The 22,042-nt window shown below is 43.4% G+C and overlaps 2 long non-coding RNA genes across 2 annotated transcripts; both read right to left on the bottom strand.

Moving 5' to 3' along the window:
- Positions 1-460: 460 nt before the first annotated feature.
- Positions 461-4,975, bottom strand: LOC117808216. The gene is made up of 3 exons (XR_004630189.1): positions 4,850-4,975; positions 992-1,411; positions 461-723 (listed from the first exon to the last, which is right to left on the bottom strand). It is a non-coding gene; the product is annotated as an uncharacterized LOC117808216 (long non-coding RNA).
- Positions 4,976-7,254: 2,279 nt separating this feature from the next.
- LOC117807982 lies at positions 7,255-10,843 on the bottom strand. The gene is made up of 3 exons (XR_004630091.1): positions 10,725-10,843; positions 8,737-8,794; positions 7,255-7,738 (listed from the first exon to the last, which is right to left on the bottom strand). It is a non-coding gene; the product is annotated as an uncharacterized LOC117807982 (long non-coding RNA).
- Positions 10,844-22,042: the final 11,199 nt, after the last annotated feature.

Below are 22,042 nucleotides of genomic sequence, written 5' to 3'. Positions count from 1 at the left end.
TGGGCTGGATGTTAGATAGGTGATAGTCCACTTACTGATCTATACAAAAGGTGCTTCTTATTCAGCAAGGCATCAGACCCTCAACTTGCTCATTGGAGTGGAGCTACCTCAATGAGATCTCTCTCCATTAGTGCATGAACGTCAGACCCTGTGTATGCACGAACAGTGTGTGTTAACCATCCTTCAACAGGCAGAAACCTGGAGCAAGATCAGACTCAGGCAGAAACCTGGAGCAGAATCAGACTCATAGGTCAAAGTTATCTGTCTTCAAAACGGCACATTAGAGGCTTTTAAATAACATTCAATGAGTTTTTAACTTCAAGTAGTTTGAGTTAATGTGACTTCCTGTATCATCTTAAGCTATGCACACAGGAACTTTAGATTATCCTTGTATCGTGTACTTATACAACCCTGAACAGTATCTTAGTCTTGATTCATCGTCATAAAAATACAAGTTGTCTCTTGTTGCTTTTCAAAAGTGAGTTTATTTATTTTTTGGCATATCTGTAAAAACTGATGATCCTGTCACGAGTCCCAGAAGATAAAGAGGAAGACATTCCTCTGCTTCTTAAAGCTCTGTTACATTCATCACTGGCATCATCATCCTTTGTCCTTTTATAAAAGCTTCTTCATGAATCATGAGAGAGCTGTTTCTGATGCAGCTGTGAACAGCAGGTGCATTCCAGGTAAGAGAGAAGATAGATCAAAATAAATTAATGGTATCTGTAAGAGAAGAGATGAAGATTTGAAATGATGCAGGACAAATCAACATCTTCAGAAAGTTTGCAGACAGCGGTCTCACTTTGACAAAGTGGAACAAAGGAGGACGATACAAAAGGTCAGAAAATGAAAGAAGAATTGCTCCGAAGACGATCGAAAAAGCTGATCTGAGGGAGATTATTCCGGAACAAAAGAAAAGGAAGACAGAGAAGGAGAGAAGAAATAAAGACAGAGAGAGAGAGGGAGGAGGTGGATAAATAGATTTTCTCACTGTGATTAATTATGCAGGTGGCAATTTTCTGAAATAAAGCCTTGGAGTTTTCAGAGGGAACCAACAAACAGAGCTTTGTCTCTCTCTCTCTCTCCTGCAGAGCGTCGTCTTTCTCTCCTTCTCCTCCTCTCTGCTTCATTTACTCCCCGCGGTTCACCTGAGATTGATGATCCTCTCCTCTGATTGTGGTAATTACCCCTGTCCTGCTGCTGCGATGCATTATGCACAATGCACGCACCAAGCATCGAAGGGGGCAAGGCCAGATTGCTATTCATCGGCCTCCTGATGCATGCTGGGAGACTCTAAACCCCGAGACTCTTCAAGGACCGCAGAAGATGGCTGACTTGTTCTGGGAGTGTTTGCTGAAGTGTGAAGATGAGGACAAGGATGCCTTCCTGGGTGTTGTTTTCTTTCCTGCACCTGTGCAGGAACACGCAGAGTCGCAGTTTGTGTCAACGATCAAACTTTTAATAAAATGAAACTTTTGCTGCAACATTTTTACAACGAGGGCTATCGAGTCTGTTGACCCTCCAAGATGTGCCACATCCTCTCAACCCAGTCGAAGCTGAAACCTTGAGTGGTAGATGTGGTGGAATTCATCAATAAACTAGACACTGGTCACAGAAGCCTCAGGAGACTGAGGAGACTCTGATGGCTTATGTTGAATTAGAGGCAGTTTCAGAGTCTGACTCTGAAAACTAATGCTCAACTTCTGCATAACAGGTGGTTCAAGGAAGAGCTGCACATCTGCATGGAAACTGCACATTGCCAAATGCACAGGAGCCCAAAAACGGATCACCTATGCATCGATGCAACTTATATTTCATCTATTATGATCACTTTAACTTGAATAATGTGTGGAGGATGAAAGCCTGAGCCTTCAAGAATCAAATCTGTAGCTGTTGAAGTTTTTATTCTGGTTTGATTTAAACCAGATAGTGCAAAAAGCATCCGCCTCCTGAGGTCTGATCTCAAAGGGTTCAAGCAGCCGAGCTAACAGTTCCATCGCACCAGAACTAGAACCAGGCCCTTCATTCATGGAACTGCTACTGAAACATCAACCTCATCTACAGTACACTTCTCACTCATCCTATTGTGCCGACTACAGCTACAGAGCACTGTTCAAACACTGAAGATTAAATGAATCAATTCAAACAAATCATTCAAATGAACTCAAACACAACATGCTGGATAAGAAACAACAGGAGGAGTACTCGAGCTGCATTAAATGAAATATGTAAGATGAAGAATAGGAAGGAAAGAACGTCTCCTGACTTTATGAAGCACCTCAGGTATCAGACTCCACCTTTAGGGGTCTACAGCTGCAGCTTCCTCCGCCTCCTGTGCTCTCATTTCTCTCAATAAAGCAACAAAAGAGTGGAAGTGCTGATAATTAGCGACCTCCAGCTCTGGCCCTGGAGATGAATGCATGCATTAATTGTTTTAAATGTGCTGATAATGATCTTTGTAAACTGCAGAGCAGCAGAACGGAGCTCCGACTGATCCAGGGTCAGATCTTACATTAAACATGCAGACGCCTCCATGGCTTTGATACGCTTCAGACAAAATGAACAAAGCTGAGTCAAAGAGGGTGAACTTTTTAACTTTGAGTGACCTCCACTGATTAGGAAGTCTTTATGAAGTTAGTGTTTTATAGTGTGGATTTATCTCTGACAGAAAGATGTGGAATCTATCAGCAGGGGATTTCAGTGCAAGGAGTACATGCTCTGGTTTCTGAATGTGATTCATGATTTCTGCGCAACCAGGAAAGCTGACTATCTGCAGATCTCAGTTCAGTCCAGCATATGAAGGAAGAGCTGGACCACCAAGTCTGATCCATGGAGGTCCACCTCACAACTTCAGGACTGCTGCACTGAGAGATGATGTTTAAGACATCATCCATGTGTGTGTCTACTTCCACAATCACTCCTCCTCCCCTTCATAATTACTGTCGCCCACACACACACACACGCACACACACTGTCAGCAGATCTAAACAGGAGGAAACACAAGATGATCAATCCGTGCATCTCATCTGCTCCCTTACACGAGCAGCAGATCCATAATTAAAAAGAAGATTAATGGCGTCTTCAGAGTGTGACCTACGCAGGCAGTGCTGTTAAAGTTACACTCTGCACAGTGTGTGTGTGTGTATGGAGTGTGTGTGTGTGTGTGTGACCTTGGTGTTAACTAGGGACATGTTTCTCTGACAGGCTAAAATAATGTGCTGACACAAAGAGTCAACCTCTCCCTCCCCGCCCCGCTCACTGTCTTGAGTTATCTGATTCATTTATCACATCATGAATATGCATCAGCTTTCACTCAGAGACGGTTTGTTCTGTCACAGCTGCTGCATGCATGTTTACACCTAAGAGCTTTGTGTGGAGGTTTAATGGTTTCAGACATGCAAGGTAATGTGGAAGAGGCATTTGATGGAACGTGGCAGACGGATGGATGAGGGAGAAGGAGTTCAGATGACAGCAGAACAAGAGTCAGAGAAATTGTTTGAAACATTGAATCTGATCATGTTTCAAAGAGGAATCAGGAGAGGTTTGGCCTCATTCACAGACTGTTTTTAGACACAAATGTCCTCTTAAAACATCTGCAAGATGATCAGCTTCTTTCTTCAGTGTCTCTTTCTTTGTGACTGTTTAGTTGCATTTGCTCTTTTAATTTTCATTCTAAATCCACACTTCTCTCTGCCTCTCTTTTCTTCCATGTGTGAAATCAGTTCATGCACACAATCCTGCACTCTCATGTCTGCAAACTGCAAATTTATGAAGTCACAACATTCACACAGGTGAGAACAAGTCTGCTCTTTTTGGTGCACAGCTTCATGAGTCAGACTTAAGAGCTCTGAAGATGTTGGCTGACTAAGGCCCGCTGAGCAGAAACAGGCCGGTTATATCCCTGCAGGGCTAACAAGGGAGCGAGCTGCAGGTGAGGAGGTGACACTCAGCAGCAGATTACTAAAGTGGAAACAGGTGCTCATGTGAGCAGGGCAGCATGGTGAGAGATAGAAAGGCCCAACATTCAATGTCCACATTCACAAATTCACTCTTTCTGAGCCCTTTATGCAAGTGGGCATTTTTCTAGACTTAGCCTAAGAGAATTACCCATAATTCATAGCATTGTGACGTGAAACACAGGGTTACCAGGGGAAGCCTGTGAGCATTAAAGGGTCAATTAACTCCATAACAAGAAATTTAAAAAAGAGAGATAATAAACATGAAGCAGGAAGTTGCAGGTGAAGAAAACAGTCTTAATCAGCCAAAATCTATTCGTCTTCAGACAGTACAATTTGTATTTAGTTATGTTTATATATTTCAAATGTAGTGGTAAAGCAGGCTGTACAGTAAGAGCCTGGATCACATGGCAATCCCTTAATCAATCAGACTTTATTTATAAAGAGCTTTTCATGCATTGTAACACAAAGTGCTGTGTACGGGTGGCTCTGAGAGCTCACAGCACTGAGACTTAAGCAAACCCATGCAAAAAAGACAAAACACAAGCAAATTAAGCAAACATCTTCATCAATTTGAAAACACATGCACAGCATTTAGAAAACACACAGCAAAGACCACAACATATTAGAAAAACACACTGCAAAGACCACAACACAACACATTAGAAAAACACTCTGCAAAGACCACAACACAACACATTAGAAAAACACACTGCAAAGACCACAACACAACACATTAGAAAAACACACTGCAAAGACCACAACACAGAAGTGTTTCCAGAAGACACTTAAAAGTGATGCACACAAATGGACATGCTTGTAGTTTAACAGCATATTACTGCAAGAGGCTGAATCATGCAATCACATTGTGAAAATAAATCAAAAACACTTACTTTGTTATCTCATTTTCCAACACCACTGATGGTAAGAGAACCTTAGTAGCTGTCCGGACGTGTGCATCACTTTTAAGTGTCCTCTGGAAACACTTCTGTTGTGTTGTGGTCTTTGCACAAAATAGAGTAAATTAAAAAAGAGCAATATATAAAAATGAAAATAAAAAGACCACCTCATCCTAATCCCAACCTCAGCCCTGACCCCAAACCCACTAACAATCCTAAAGTGAAAAACAGCTGAATTTGATGCACTTGGCATGCTAAGTATGACTGAGTGAAGGCAGCTGCAGTAAGTCCTGAAAGGAGGACTGTTGCAGCATTAATGTTTGCATGAATTTCCAGCTAAAAAAGAGCTTCTAAGCAACATGTTACCATGGATATTTATTAATTTGTGCACCTACAAGAAGAGTCTCAGTCCCTGTGGAGTCGCCTTTGTCACAGTTTGCAATAAAGAGATGAATTTAAGAAGTTTTGCATGGAATGTGCGTTCTTTTTGAGGAGTTTTGGCAGGTCAGGAGCTTGTATTCCCAATCATTCCAACCCAACATGAAACAGGTTCCCTCAGGGACTACAGTTTCCCCACAGACCAGCATGCAAAGGTTTATTTTGAGCACAGAGGATGCTCAGAAACATTTTTGCATTATTGCATCATCATAATTCAAACATTTAAGTCAACCTCTTCTATTAGCAGATCATGTTCTGTGACTCTTCTTCAAGTGAGCTAATAACTACAGACATCTGGAGCTGCTCCACATCAGCTCTGTTCTGCAGGGTCCACCCCCCTCCTCCTCCTCATACTCCTCCGCCTCCACAAGTTTGAAATACAGTTTTCGCCTTGCATGCAGCCGTCTATATGTTCCTCTCCGAGTAAATCTGTCAGCAAAATGCTGAGCCACAGGCTCACAGGGAAAAAAAGAGCTCTCACTTAATATTCAGGCACATAAATAATCTGCGTGTTTCACTTTTATGTGCGATGAAGAGGCCGAGCTGGAGGTGTGTCCCTGATGGAGGAAGAGCAGGTAATGATGGAGCCATGACTTTGAGTTAAAACTAAGACGCTCAGGTGAGGAGCGTCGTAAATATATTCATTAAAAGGGAGAAATATGTTGCTCAGATTTTTTCTATGCGCACACACACTCATGCTGTGTGCCTGTGTGCCGTGTGTTTCTGGTATTTAAAGTGTGTGTTAAAGCTGCAGAGTGTGGAGGATTTAGAGGAAAGCTAACGAGGTCATCCTCGGCTGATGCAAACACACACACGGCTCAGAGCTGCTGTTTTATAATGCTGTGACCCAAAACAATGGAAACAAGGAAAGAAGGAGCAGAAAGCAAAGTTAGTTTCAGCACAAGTGCACAAAACTCAGAGTTAGAGGGAAGGCTGCTGAGCTTTGTTGATTTGCTGTGGACGTTCCAGACTCCAGCTGATACAGACGCGCTGGACTACAGCGGAAACAGCTACTACGACTCATCTCATCACTATCACCAATCCCTCTATCTCTAATTCTCCTCTACTCCTTTTTCCAGACCCAACTTGGTCCCAGCAGATGGCTGTCTAACATGAGTCTGGTTCTGCTCAAGGTTTCTGCCTGTTAAAAGGAAGTTTTTCCTGTGATTTTGCGCCATACAAATAAAGATTGACTGATATAAGAAAGAAAACATGTACAGATTTTGAGATAGGCTTCAAATTGTGTCTTCAGTTTGGTAAGATGAACGCATCTCCTTCATAAAGCTGTCTCCTCTGCAGGAGTTTGTTAGGCATGTGCAGCTTTAATTATTTCTGAGGAGGAAAAAACAGCAGGGGATTTCTCACTGCACAGAATTCTGTAACTTCCTCGTGTCTGACGGTTCATCTGCTCGTCAACACTCACACATTCCTCCAACTAATTTCTGAGTCCTGATGGCTCGCAGCCAGCAGAAACCGGTGCAGCACCTGTTCTGGTAATCAGCCCTCACTGCTGCAAACAACCAGCTACATCCAAATAACATCAGGCTGCCAAGAAGCTAATGGGCTCATGGTCAGGTGGCAATCACGGGCAGTATCATAACTATCAGACAGGACTCTTATCAGTGACATCTGTGCCCCGGCTGCTGCCTAATATCACCTAGAGGATGTGGACCACACGTCTTTGTGCTGCTCCTTTTCTCCATGAGTCATAATAAAACCATTCTCTGACTTTCTCTGAGAGCACATTCCCCATCATAAGTTCATTTCCATAATGACAGACGTTCTGTTGTGCTGGGAGAGTGACAGCAGGCGTCGTGCCCTTTGTCTCTGCAGCAGGAACACATCCGCTCCTCGGCTGTGTGTTTCTGCAGCTCTGGTTTTTAATGTGGACGCAGTAAAACCTCGATTAACGGCTCGCACTGCGGCAAGGGTTGAGGACACGTGAAGTGAAGGACATCAGGTTTCAACATAAGGAAATCTTTATTTAACATTCAGTCTACACAAATATCTTGATGCAAGTCACATAAGTTCGAGGAGGTGTCCTCTAAGTTCCTCTTGGTTCCTCTTAGCTTGGTTTTCTTGCAGCAGACATGCACAGCAGAGACAAAAAGCTCCACATGAATGTTCTTCAAATTCATCCTGAGGTGAATGCATGAACATGTCATGATCATGCATCCAGAGCCGACATGTGACGTAGCTGAGAAGGACCAGAGCACGTCCGGGTGGGTAAACATCCTGCAGCTTCTTCCTCACAGGCTGACCGTGCCGTGAGTGTCACCCCTGTAAACATCAGACCGTAGAGTCGATCTGGATGTGTGTGTGTTACAGTCTAATGTCCTCCTCTCATCATGTCCTCGGCTCACTTTACCTCCAGCCTAATGGCTCCATTTCATGGCCCTTTACCTCCGCTCGTGTGGTCGCGGCGACTCATTAGAGCAGGTTTTTCTGTGAAGTCACAATCAAGTTATCGTTGGCAGCACATGACACTTCAAACACAGCCGAGTGCTACGACACAGGGGGAATAACAGCTCGCTCAGGCATCCTGCCAGAGCTGCTGGAGTCAAACTGGTGACTGTTTATGAGCCCAGTCATTTATTTATGAGTATCTGGATGTTTGCAGCCTCCTCCCCGGCTCAACCTGATTTTTTATCATCAGTTTATTTCCCTGAGGACGAAGGCGGGGATGCAGAAAGTGGAGGGTTTCTCCGTGTAGGAGACCCTATGTATGCAGAAGTGGACGGTCAGCACATTCCGCCATATAGATGAGGAGCATGGGGACTAAGTATTCCCGTTAACTATGACTCTGCTGCTGTTTTGCTCTGCAGGACTGCAGTTTGCATTTATTCAGGGAAGTGGGAGTGAAGCAGCAACATGAACGTCTCTGGAGTGAGTTGGAGGAAACAGCGTTAAAGTGCTTGGGGTAGGTTTGGGTTTCGGCCTCTTTCTGTCTTGGCAACACATCTATATTCTTATTTCCAATGGCCTCCTCCCAGACGGGCATAAAGTTTCTGCAGCCTGTATTGAAGACCCAGGACATGCTGCTGAGATATATCTCTCAGCTGGCCTGGGAACGCCTTGGTGTCCTCCCAGAAGAGCTGGTGGATGTGGCTGGGGAGAGGAGTGTCTGGGCCTCCCTGCTGAGACTGCTGCTACCGTGATAAGCGAAGGAAGATGGATGGATGTCCTAGTGTGACATATTTCAGGACAGGCTGCAGAAACCCTAGCAATCCCTAAACTTTGAACGATGACAGAACAAACATCTGCAAACTGATTTCATTTGTGGACTCTTGTGGAGCAGAAGTTAGTGAAACAAAAGCATGCATACATCCTGAACTCTTGATCAACCTTGAGAGTATGACAGCATTCAGATTCAAGGAAACGTTCGTCTGTTTCCTTGTGTTTCAATAAAGCTTTCAGCGTGCCGAGAACAGAACAGGACGTACCTTGTGCACAGAGAGACTTTTAAAGTGAAGTGTGCACATGGAGTCAGTCTGTGTGTGTCTGCAGAGAAAGAAAGAATACAAAATGAGAAAATTCAAACAAAATCAGATCACTTGTGATTTTATATGAGTGTGTGTTCCAGTCGTACATCTCTAAATATGCACCACGTTGATTTACCTCAGCTGCAGGAGCTCGATTGGCTTTATAAGTACAGCCTTTGTCCTTGATGTGATACCTCGGGTGTTATGAAGTAACGTTCTTTGTTTGCTGATGTTTGCCGAGCAGAGTCCTGACCATGAAAACACCTGCGACTCATTTCCTCTGTGCCACGACAGACTGTGAATAATAGTCTGATAAATGAATAAAAGTCAGCCTGCTCTCGTGGGAGCAGAAAACATATGCTTTCCGTCTGTGTGACTATTCAACGTGCTCACTGTGTTTTCTCCTTCATTATGCAGCCTTTCTTTATCCTCCTGCTGCATTCTAAAGGACAAAGTCGGTGAAAAGCTGCATGTAGTGTTTTTATAGCCAAGGTTTGTCAGCAACAGAACTTTAATTCACAGAATCTGAATTACTACAGAACTGTCTTAATCACATATTCATGGTTTCTATTATTGACAGCTTTATCATCCATCTACAGGATGCAGTCTGACACATGTTTATTGATCTGATTGGAAAGTGATTCTGAATTTGAGGGAGAGATTTCAGGGCTTTCAGGACTTCACCACCTGCAAGGAGCTTTACGTGCAACTTCATCTATCTGTTTTGTCTCTGAGACGATATTCAGAAAAAGGTTTTTGTTTTAAGAAGGAAAAAAACAACTGGAACAAAACAATCCTCTCAAAGTTCCCCGACAGAGACACGATACTTTTCAAATATTCTTTCCAAAACTGGAACTGTTTGTTCTTGCCAAAACAATGTTGGAGAGTAAAATGAGAAGTTTCTCAGGGAAGACTAATGCATGACAAAAATAAAGCCTCTAGGCAAAACAACTTTCTTTAAACTCAAAGCCAGTGTGGACATCGTGGAGGACTACAAGTACCTAGGGGTGTACTTGGACAAAAAACTGGCCTGGAGCAGCAACACCAAAGCTGTCTACAAGAAAGACCTGAGCTGCCTCTACTTCCTGAGGAGGCTGAGGTCCTTCAACATCTGCAGGACGATGCTGAGGATGTTCTATGAGCCAGTGCTATCCTGTTTGCTGTGGTGTGCTGGGGCAGCAAGCTGAGGGGAGCGGATGCCAACAGACTGAATAAACTCATCCACAAGGCCTGAGAGCGGTGACCGAGAGGAGGACACTGTCAAAGCTCCATGCCATCATGGACTTATTGTATTCCTTTTTATAGAATAGATTTTAAGATTTTACTGACCACTTTTAAAGCTCGCCTGGGTCTCGCCCCAAACTACACAGCCCGTTGTTTTAATGTATTTATTTATTTTCATTCTTTTTCACCTTGCATCTTATTCTGTTTTGTTAAAAATTCTCCTCTCTCTCGGTGTGTCAAAAGGTTTCCTTTGTTATCCTAACCATGTTTTGTTTGTCAAAGCACTTTGGCATCACCAAACACTAACAGTGGTTTCATTAGCAGCGTTTATGCCTCTACTATCCCCATCACAGCCTTCTTCTTTGCATACTTCAAAACGCATTCAAATAAAGTTAAATGAACTCTGACTACCAGACTCCATGTCTATGTTTGGATATCTTTTAGAGAGATAACCTCAAAGGTGGAGTGAAAAAAAAACCTGACCATGATTCATTTTCTGTAGCTCTCTAACAAGCCCCTGAGAGGCCAGTGAGAGAAAAATATAAATATACAGCAGCCAAGTTTATTACATCACATGCTCTGAATGCCGGTGATGCAGCCCTCACACTCAGACCTGTTGTTAGAGCCACTCTAAAACATCCGAGCTGCAAAAATCTGCTCAAATAAAGCAGCTCAACAAACCCCGACCTGTAAACAAACACCTTTTTCCCCTCAGAGTCGCTCACCTGCCATTACTGAGCAGCACGGAGCTGTCCAAGGTGCTGATCCTGCTGCTGAGAGCAGATAGGGAGCTGTCCATGGTGCTGTTTGTGTCCTCTGCCCAGTTGTCCAAGCGCAGGGAGCAGATCTGGAATAAATAAACAAACAGCAGATATATTCAGTCCTGCAGGCTGCAGCTCTGTGCCCACTGTGACCTTTGACCTCCCGCTGTGAGAGGGAAAAACTCAGCCAGAGCTTTGATGCTATCTGGGACAGCCTGGAAACATGAAATCTGCCAAATGTTTGTGACTCACAGCGCTCTAATCAGAAGTTAAAAACAGCACTGATTGCATTTAATGAGTTGTGATATGAATGTGCAAATCTTTGTTTATCTGATGTGATACATTTATTTTATAATCACAATCAGAGCCAATCAGAGGCGCGACTGAGAAACACAGACACCACAGTCGTTAGCAGACAGTGTTTGGGAAATATTAATGTGCAGTTATGAAAATCAAGTGTTTTATTTTTCCCATTATTTTGTTCCAACTTTAGCTCATTAAAATACAAATACATGATTATTCACGTCTCTGGAAAGCTCCTTCTGCACGTTGCTGAGTTATGAAACAAAACTTGACGTGCATAAATATTTCAGGAGCTTTCGTTTAAAGCACATATTGCCAGTTTGGTCTCCAAACTCAGAGTGAAGCTAGGTTTCTTCTTCAGAAATAGATCCTGCTTCTCTCTCAGAGCGAGGAAACTTCTTGTATCTGCAACCTTTCTGCCTCTGCTTGATTACGGTGATGTGTTGTATTTGGGAGCCTCAGCTGAATGTTGGCAGTCTTTCAATATTGCATACCACTGTGCTTTGAGGTTCGTCACGGGTTGCACATGCCTCACTCATCACTGCAAACTGTATGTCAAAGCTGACTGGCCATCCTTGAGTGTACGCAGGCATTCACACTGGCTACTTCCTGGCTTGGTTCAAACTTATTTGTGTGTGTATCTACAAAGATCTAAAAGCCACTATGCCTTGCACTCCTGTGACATCTGACAAGTGTGTGTTCCTTGGTTTGGACAGAATTTGGTAAGAAAGACTGACCACTGAACAGTGCCTGTGTTTTTTAAAAATTTCTTTGACATGTGCTGCTTTTCTCTTGGCCAGGTCACCCTTATAAAAGAGGTCTTGATCTCAATGGGTTTGTATCTGGTTAAATAAAGGTTCAATTGAATAAAATAAAAAAGCCAACATGAACTTAAATAATAAGAGAACTGAATATCCAAGTGTTCATAAAGATGATTATGTTAAGTGCATGAGTACATTCGCACAAACAGTTATAGCATAATAAAGTTAATGGTGAGTATTCTCATAGCATTGAAAACATTAAGTCTATAATAAAGTCACTATCAATGAGCCAATCAGAGTCAAAGGATAGTAATATCTAAACATGTAACTGAATGCAGGCACGCTTGTTCAGATTACAAAGAAGAAGAAGAAGAAGAAGAAGAAGAAGAAGAAGAAGTGGTTAAATAAGAGACTCATCCTTGGTTTTTCAAAGCCATTAGTGACCATATTTGGATGATAAGGAGGTGAAATTACACCAGATCCTAATTCATGCACTAACATGAAGAAGTAAAGATCTGAAAACATATTGAGCCCATCTCTGTGTTGTCTTCACATATTTCAAACCCATGCAGTCAGTCTTCAGGTTTGATCTCTCTGAGCGAACAGTGGCTGACAGCGGCCCTGCTTCAGCCTCCGTCCCCCTGATGGGCTCGATTCAGTGAACTGTCCAGGCTCTTAGATGCCGCAGCCTGAACGATGTCTCCATTCAGGTGATTGCATCAATACGAGGCCGAGCACCATTTTCAATCCTCGCTCCTGCAGCTCAGAATGAAACCATTACTGCCATTGTTAGCCTTTTGTCCAGAGCTGGAATCCACATAGTGCCGATAGTGGTTGTTACGTCTGCTGCTTTTTTTTTTTTTTTTCACACGACCTAACCTCATTCAAGACTTGATAACTCCAAATTAAAATGAAAGTGGGAGTTATTACAGCCTGCCTTGTGCTGTCTGAGAGAGGGATGAGTCACACCTGAGGGAGAAAGTTTCACAGCAAGAAGTGAGAATAGAGCAACTAAGCACAGATACACACACCACATTCACACTGATGCATGCACATCTGGATTTGTGCATATTCTAAACGGCTTAAAGTTTCTTTTCCTTTTATACTTGCACGTTTTCTTCTTCTCTGCTTTCCTGTCACTTCTCTGTGTTTCTTGGTGCATCACAGCCACCTGAAGATCAGAACAGAAGAAGTTGTGCTTTAAATGCATGCTTGTGCAAATGATTCTGCATCATTCTTGCACAATTTTGGAGAAACAGAGGCAACAGAACAAAAGATGCATGATGACAAAAAGCTGCAGGACTGTTGAATCGAAGAAGCAGATAAAAAGAGGAGTGAAACGGTTTGAACACTGCAGAAAAGCAGTATTTATGAGGCAGCCGACAGCTCAATTGTAAAGTTGTGAAATTTCCTGCTCTGCTACGATGCAGGGAGTGAAACTGTCCTGACATGATCCTTCCTGTCTCTGTGAAAAAAAATAAAGAGTGATGGCAAACTTCCAGAGGACGGTCACGACTAGACACAAGTCACTTTTTAAATTTATCCTCAAGGTCCCTCTCCGGTTGGGTTTGCGTTGCTCTGTGCCGACAGACGGATGAAGCCTCACAATGAATTCTGAAGCTTTTGTGCCGTTTTGAAAAAGCTGTTATTGATGACTCACAGCCTCTAACCTTTCATCGTCAGCTTCACTGTGCTACTGGGAAGAGTGATGATTGAATACAGGAGAATTAGCAGGTTCAGGTTTTAAATGGAGAGACTTCATCAGGAGAAAACATCTTTTATTATCCTCTCTTTGCAGGAATAAAAACCTGTTTTCATTGTTTTGCTCCTTGAAACAACATATTGACACATCCTCATGTCTGGAGTGCGATGAGTCACTGAAAACACCTCTATGAGAACACTTGTATTGTCTTTAACCTCAGAGTGAAACCCTCAATCACTGCAGGATGAAGGTAAGTAATTTAAAGATGCACACAAACAGGAGAACTGTGCAATCTCTCGTCCTCCATGCAACCACTTTGACTCTGACTATTCTGCGTAAACACTGTAAAATAATACTCTGCAGTCTGTGCAAACACCCTGAGTATAAAACATGCTAACAATAACTCTCCCATCAGGTGTAAGGTGTAGGTTTTGTGCAACAAACGAATGATTTGTTATTTTCCTGCAGAATAGAAGTTGATGATGAACCAGTAATGATCCCTCCCGCTGTAGCTGCACCTCCGTGTTCAATCTCCTGTCCTCTTTCTGCAGCCATTACTTCCTCTCTGTTTTATATTTCAGTGTAAAGTGTGTTTGCACTGACTGACTCGCCTCCAGACATGCAGAAAACAAGTGTTCCCAGGGATAGATGAGGTGTGAAATGTACAGCCTGATGAAATCACAGCAGCCGAGTCAGGGGGTCAGGGCAGAGTGTTTCTCTGAGGTGGGGATACGTCTGGCTGTTTAGATAATGTGCCCTTGTATGTTCCTGCTCCTGATGGCCATGTGTGTGTGTGTGTTTATGTGTGTGTGTGCAGGATGTCTGTATTTACTTGTGAGAAACCAGCACACAGTTCCAGGGACCCCATTACTGCTGCTGCCTCTGACCAATGATCCGCAGCACTCCTTTTTGTTCACAGCACATTTATGCTGAATTGCATCTGTACGGAGCAATATCCCACAATCACCTGTATACCTGCACGCCCCACAAACACACACACACAGCCACTAATACACACATGACTGCATGCTGATTCACATGCTCTCTTTGAGAACACGCACATGTCTGAGTAACGGGAGATAGAACAGCAGGTGGGGAACATTTGCTTCAGTGTGATGTTTAATTTAAAACAGATTCACTCTGAGTTATTCCTTTTGTACCATCATTATGTGTTCTTTAAACCTAATGTTTCAGGAGTATACGACCACATTTCACTGATAAAAGGTTTCACTGTCTTTTAATCGCTCTAACTTTATTTGTTCACTTTAAAAGATGATTCATTTTCCCAGTGAATTTATTCTAATATGGATAAAAGGCAGCGATTAGAGACGTATTCAGATCCTTAAATAAATGTGAAACGCAACACCAGAAGCAAACTGATCCCACGTCAGCAACAGGCGGAGCAGGTGAGAGAAACTTTAGGTTAGCGATATCTACAAAGAAACTTAAACCACGAGCGGTGGTGATGATGTGACTATCTTCAGGAGCAGCTAACACTGAAACATGATGCAACACAAACTACAGCCGACCAACAAACACTCAGATCTTCCTGCAGGCTGGGTCACCGCTCTGTATTGAATGATCACAGGCCCTGAAGCCACATTTCAGACGTGCCCACCTACGAGCTCAGAGAGCGGATGAAGGAAGCTCTCCAAAGTAGGAGACAAGAGTTTAAGAGAGAACAGCACAACCTGAGGGACACTTCAGTAGCTGCAGTCGATTTCAGCCTCCTGATTCCTACAGGTCTCATTTTAAGTATTCCTTTTGATGACTTCTTTTACATCTCCCTTCATTACATTCCCTCTCATATAAGCTTTTTGCATCTCCAGTGGGCACGTAATTACCCATGAATCCACAGGGAGAGCAGCCTCATCGCAGTATGGGCATCTTAAGAGTTGTGAATATTTGTCTCATCCATTTTCTAATTCAAAGACTCGGAGGCCCCTCTGGATTCCCACCTCTCATCTCTCATGCTTTTACACGCTCTTTGCCCAGAGTTGGCTGTTTTTTTTTGCCTCTATTTTGTGCCATTAAGTGTACAGCCGGCTGTGTTGCTGCTACGTTTTCGACAGAGGATGAGGGGGAGTGAAATCAGAGGGGACCGTCACAACAAATCCCAAAGTGCAGGAATGAAGATTAATGATTGCCTGACCCAGCCGAGCCTGAAATCAGCTCTGAAACAGGGAAATATCTTTGAAATGAAAAAGAGCTGCAGACACACTCTGTCCACGCGCTCTGTGTGCAGATACCTGCTGTTAAGTTTAGAGATAATGTATCCAGGGCTCACCTGCGGGAGATTAATTTTGCAACATGATTAATTATGTAAACATTGTTATCAGGGTGAGATGCTCACAGATCAGTGCAGCTGGACATTTGGATTCTGTCAGCATCGCCTTGTTTACCCTCATTAATGGAGAGCTGGCGTCCAGCTACAAGGTGATTCAAGGTCTCCGCTCCTCTGCGGGCTCTGATAGGAGGAGCCGGGTACAGGAGGCAGCCTCATCCATATTCCTCCCTTTCACCAAAGTTGTAATCACGAAATGAAAGAGAATCTATTCAGGGTGTTTGTAACCTTGTCAGGTGAGACGAGTGTCGCCGTTACCTCGGAGATGGAGATGTCCAGCTGAGATTACAGAGCTGAGGTCTGATTTCAGATTTACCCAGCATGCATGGCTTCTGAAGGTCCTTTAAGAACACGCTTTGTATTTATACCTGCAGAAAGGTGACAGGAAAGCCTGAGGTGTTGTGTTCTTGGCTTGTTCAACCATCTTCCTCATTCGTGTTCACATAAATCTGAAGAATCCCCCGAAGGTTGTTACATCAGATTCTGGGAAAACGACCATTTAGACTCACAAAATACAACCCTGCGTTCAGGAGAGTTAAAAAACAACCGTACTTTGTGTCTCAAGATGATTTCAAACTGTAAACACTGACAGATACTTGAAAGAGGATCCTAAGAGTCTTTCAGGTCAAAGAGACTCGACCCGACTGAAACCATCTCCCTGAGCTATGAGGGATCTCATCCGTCCACTCACCACAGGACACAGAGACAAACACCTCATCATCAGAGGGCTCATGTCCACACACCCCTCCACTCGGCTGCGGTGACACATCATTCGTCAGATGTCAGAGCTCCACGTGACAGGAGCGACTGCGGCTCTACACTCCGTCAGCGACACATCAAGTCAACAGTCAGATGGAAATAATGAGCGCCGCGTTACGCCACAGAAGAAGAAGACGGTTCTGCTTTTAGCCGCCTGGAAACAGGAACACACTGCGGGATTATGTTTAACTGTCACATCGAGAAGCTTGGCTGCAAGATATGAGCTCTGCAGCATCAGCTCTGCATATATAATATAAGATGTTTAATTTTCCCTTTAATGCATCTGAAAAAGTGGAAGTTTGGGTTTTAAAAATTGTTCATGAGTTGTGTTTGCATGTTACTTTCCTTGAGCTCCTTCAAAGACAAAGTTGAACATGAGATTTGAGTGGAGTAAACCTGATTGAAGGCGTCTGCAGAGTGTTGTAACTGGCACATCTCCACAGGTTGCAGACTTTGGAGCGAGTTATCGCCGGTATGTTAAAACATTCATTTATGTATTTCAGCTTCCTGACAGTTTGTCGGGACAGATGGCTTCCAATCAAAGCGTATCTCTCTTACTTTCTTGAATGCTACTTTTTGTCTCTCTGACTTCTTCAGTTCGGTTCTCTCACTCGGCGGCGTCTGACTGTCCAGCTGTCGAAATCCAAACAAGAGACGAGAGCTGGTGCAACCTGCACCTGTTTATGTAGAGAATTAACACACAGCACTCTGATCTGCAGATTAAGGGAACTTGCACTGAGGCAAACTGGAAGATACTTTGCATTCATGCTGTCTATGCATAAACATTGAGGGAGAACTTAGGCCAAGACAAACTGTGCACAGATAAAGGACTGCACATCCCTCAATATCCATCACACAAGGATAGAAAAACATATTTACAGAGGAACTTCACTCTGATGACCTGCAACCTGTCTGCGTTGTTTAAATTAAGAGATAAGAGAACATGACATATAAAACTTTTTCGTTAAACACTCTCAACATTATTTCCTCCTGATATCACAGAGACCGAAAATAACTTCTCTCTGAACAATTCCCCGCTGACTCGCTGTCTGAAGAACTGTATCCTCCCCTCTGATCACATCTAAACTCTTCCTCTCTTCTTCCTCTTCTTCAAGTTAATTTACATTTTTAACCTCAGACCCGACAGAGGAAGCATCAGCTACTCAGTCTGTCAAATGAAAACCTTTTATGCGTCCTCTTCTCACACAAACAGGTTTTAATTATTGAGAAAGAAGAAAACAACTCGACTGATCGGCAACACGTTCAATAAATGAAATCCTTAATACTCGTGTCTCCTGCGATGATAATTATGTTTAATGTTACAGCTCTCAGCTGAAGCCTGCATTTGTTTAACAAAAGATAGATTATTCCAATCCTTCTTTATGAAACAATAACACTTATGTAACTCTTCAGTCCTCCTGTTTATTCAGCACGTCCTAATTGCCCTTAAATCCCAGATGTCCTTGTGTTTGTTTGTTTATTTATTTATTTAGTAGTTAGTATAAAACAGAGCTACTCGCCTCGTAACAACATGATAATGCTCTGAAACATCAGAGAACCATAAAGCACACATGATTAGAAAGAGAGTTTCAAGAGGAGGATAATGTGAGAGAGAGAAAAGAGAGAAAGCTGGGGGCCTTGTGTGTGTGTGTGTGTGTGTGTGTGTGTGTGTGTGTGTGTGTGTGTGTGTGTGTGTGTGTGTGTGTGTGTGTGTGTGTGTGTGTGTGTGTGTGTGTCTCCATGCTTGTTTGTTTTCTGCTCACGTGGCCGCTCTGTGGTATTGACGTATCGAGCTGTGGGCCTCGACCCGGGCCAGGCCACCAAATTGAGTCATCATCAGTTTAACGCATCTCTGAGGCCAATCCTGCCGAGACATCAATAATTTACGAGGCTGGGACAATCATTTTGGGACCAACCGGCGTATCAATAAACACGTCTCAGGAGACGAGCTAAATGCCAAATGTGTCGTCTTCAGAGCCGCGGCTCGGACTGCTCGAGTCTCACAGGAGAACTGGACGTTCAGCAGGCTGCAGGATGAAACTGGACATGAGTTTGAGTCTCTGTGTTTCCACCTCTACTGGACTGAATGAGCTAAACTGTTAAATGCTCAATGTGTTAAAGTCTGAAGAGTCTCATGCACAGAACATAAACCATTACAGTCCATCCTTCAAACAGTTAGATAGATACAGTTGCAAGAAAAAGTATGTGAACCCTTTGGAATTGGTCATAAAATGTGCTCTGATCTTCATCTAAGTCCCAACAATAGACAAACACAGTCTTCTTAAACTAATACCACACAAAAAAATATAGGTTTTCATGTTTTTATTGAACATACCATGTACCAGGGTGGAAAAAGTATGTGAACCCTTAGGCTAATGACTTCTCCAAGAGCTAAATGGAGTCAGGATTTCAGCCAACCTTGATGGGCATCATGGTTTGGGGCTGCTTTGCTGCCTCAGGGCCTGGACAGATTGCTATCATCAACGGAAGAATGAACTTCAAGGTTATCAAGACATTTTGCAGGAGAACTTAAGGCCACCAGTTCAAGCTCAACAGAACATGGAGGATGCAACAGGACAACAATCTAAATCACAGAAGTAAACCAACAACAGAAGAAAATAAGCCTTCTGGAGTGGCCCAATCAGAGTCCTGACCTCAACCCCGATTGAGATGCTATGGCATGACCTCAAGAGACAATTCACACCAGACATCCCAAGAATATTGCTGAACTGAATCAAGTTTGTAAAGAGGAATGGTCCAAAATTCCTCCTGAGTATTGTGCAGGACTGATCTGCATCTACAGGACATGTTTGGTTGAGGTTATTGCTGCCAAAAGAGGGTCAACTAGTTTTAAATCCAAGGGTTCACATGCGTTTTCCACCGTGCACAGTGAATGTTTCCATTGTATGTTCAATAAAAACATCAGACCACATTGTGTGACCACTATCTGCAGAAATCTAGGTTCACATACATTTTCTTGCCTCCTCTAACTTTGTCCCGGTAACAAATCTGCAGCCCGGTTTTCTCTCGCAGGACTTAACACGCACGCCTGACTCTGCTAAACAAACCAAACTAATGATTTTTGGGACTCACGCAGGCTGAGTGTGTTCCCCTGCGAGAGTTTAAAGGTGACCTTTGTGTTGTGGGACGCACACCGCTCTGCCACAGCTTGTGATTAACATCTGCACTCAGTCTGCACAGCTTGAACGCCATTAGAGGAGAAATATGGAGATGCTGTACGAGCCAAAGGGAAGCTGTCTTCATTGGAAGCTGCACGAGGTAACTCTGCAGATTAGCTCGCAGATCTTTGAGACTGTGTCTTTGCATGAATGCAGACTCAGATTTACAGAGTTCTGCAGGAGAATTCAAACAAACAACAACTTGATGCATAAAGTGTTACCAATGCATCCTTCTTAGGAGCTGTTCCAAGGACTCGGACTGTAAAGAATGATCAGGGCCGATGATGGCCTCAGGCTTTTGTTCATGAAGTCGATGCACACTTCTTCTTCCTCTGCTGTCTTAACCTTGATAACAAAACAAGCGACACACTCTCATCACTCTGCTGCTCTCTCCGTCTCTCTCTCCTCCAACAGAACAGAATTGATTTCAGGTTCAAGGACTAGTTTTCTATGTCTGTAATGATGTTTTGTGCAGATGTTGTGTTGACTGCACAAAAGGAGGACGTATGAAGACCTGGTTGTTTCCTCTGAGAGCAGGTAGATGTACTGTTGTGTGTAGATTGTGCATTCTGGTGCCGGTGAAGTTTTTAGCATTAGAATCTTTTGCTTCTTGGCATATGCAAAAGTTGGAAGAGAGATAGTTTTTGCAGTGAGCGAGAAGAGAGAGTAATTTGACAGCTTGTATGGCGAGCACCAACTCAACCAACTGTGCAGATCCTGCGTCACCTATGTAGGTTTTTAATGGGTCAAAGGAGAAGTCTGGATATTTATTTTTCGGGGATTATATTTAATTCAATCATTTCCAGAGCATGCATATAAGTTTGGGATTTGTGAAGATGAATGGCTCTGATGTTTCAGCCAATGGAGCGATGCTTTGCCTGTAGATGATGCAATCCTCTGTTGAGATTGATGCGTCATGCTCCAGCATCTGGTAAAAATTGAAGTCATGCGTATCTGATCCAGAGGGCTCCGACATGCGGGATCAGAGACACAGCCGGAACGCAACGGGGTGGACCCAGTGGAAGTTAACACATTAACTAGAGTAGAAACCTATCAGATCTGGTTCCGTGACAGATCGACGACACGGATCTGGTGGAATTTGGCCATGCTGTGTCGCCCCCTTTTGGCCTCAACTTCACTCTGAAACCCTGACTCGAGTTCTACGTCTACATCCAGTCTTTGGATTTGACATGTTACAGCACATCGTCTTGAATCTGGTGACTAGTTTCTCCTGATTCTAACCGACAATGAAGTAAACAAGACGTCAACATGACCTGAGAGTATCAGCGTTTTCACTCCTCCTCCTGAGGCTGTGATCTTTAATTTAATCTGTATACATCTTCATTGGATCAGATATGCTCTGCCCTTTCTGTAGCGGCTGTATTTTTATAGTTTAGCATTAAGAGTTTGGAATATTGATGATGCACTTAAATGGCATTTGGTGAATATTAAGCTCAGACTTTGTTAAAGACCTCTCCACGCAGGTCTGTCGCTCCCTCCCTCGCTCTCTGTTGTAGCCCCTCCTTCTCCCCTCAGAGACATCACAGCAAACCGTCTGCTACAGAGTCTATAGACAATCACAGCAGCATTTTAATTTGTCCTCTCAATATCTTATTTACCCTGGAGGGCCTCGGCCCAAAAAGCACACAGCGTTATTGAACCAGTCACATAAAGGGCTCCGTATTGATGCAGACGGAGCGGAGGGGTGACAGGGAAGTAAAAGCCTGGCTAGGGGGGGCAGGCAGAGAAGATGAAGGCGAAAGGAAGGGTCTGAAGAACAAGATGTGCTGTGAGGAGAGATGAGAAAGTTTCTACAAAGGTTAAAAGAAGAACAAGATGAGGAACAAGAACACACGCCTTGGTAAAAATAGAGCTTTGAAAACACACCTGAAAGGAGATTACGGCTGATGCACTTGACTTTTCCTTTCTCAGGACAGGGCTCACTCTTCAATAACACCTTTTAAGTGATTGCATAAATCACAGATCTTTGTATTCTTTGTCGTGAGGTGAAGGACAACCTGCAGGTGGGGTAAGCTAGCTTTGGTAAGACACGCAGAGAGGGTTTATCGTTCATAGAGCTCATTGAGGAGCTGCTGAGTGAAGAGGGTTTGAGTGGAGCTGCTGGGAAGTGGTCGGCTGTTAGCGTCATTTATTTCTTTTCACACAACCAGAGAGGAGCTATCGCTAAATGGAAGAGGGCTTTTATTTTCAGATTTGCAACATGAATTGAGTCT

Source organism: Notolabrus celidotus, chromosome 24 (assembly GCF_009762535.1).
Source record: "Notolabrus celidotus isolate fNotCel1 chromosome 24, fNotCel1.pri, whole genome shotgun sequence".
Lineage (NCBI taxonomy): Eukaryota > Metazoa > Chordata > Actinopteri > Labriformes > Labridae > Notolabrus > Notolabrus celidotus.
This window is presented reverse-complemented; position numbering and strand designations above follow the sequence as displayed.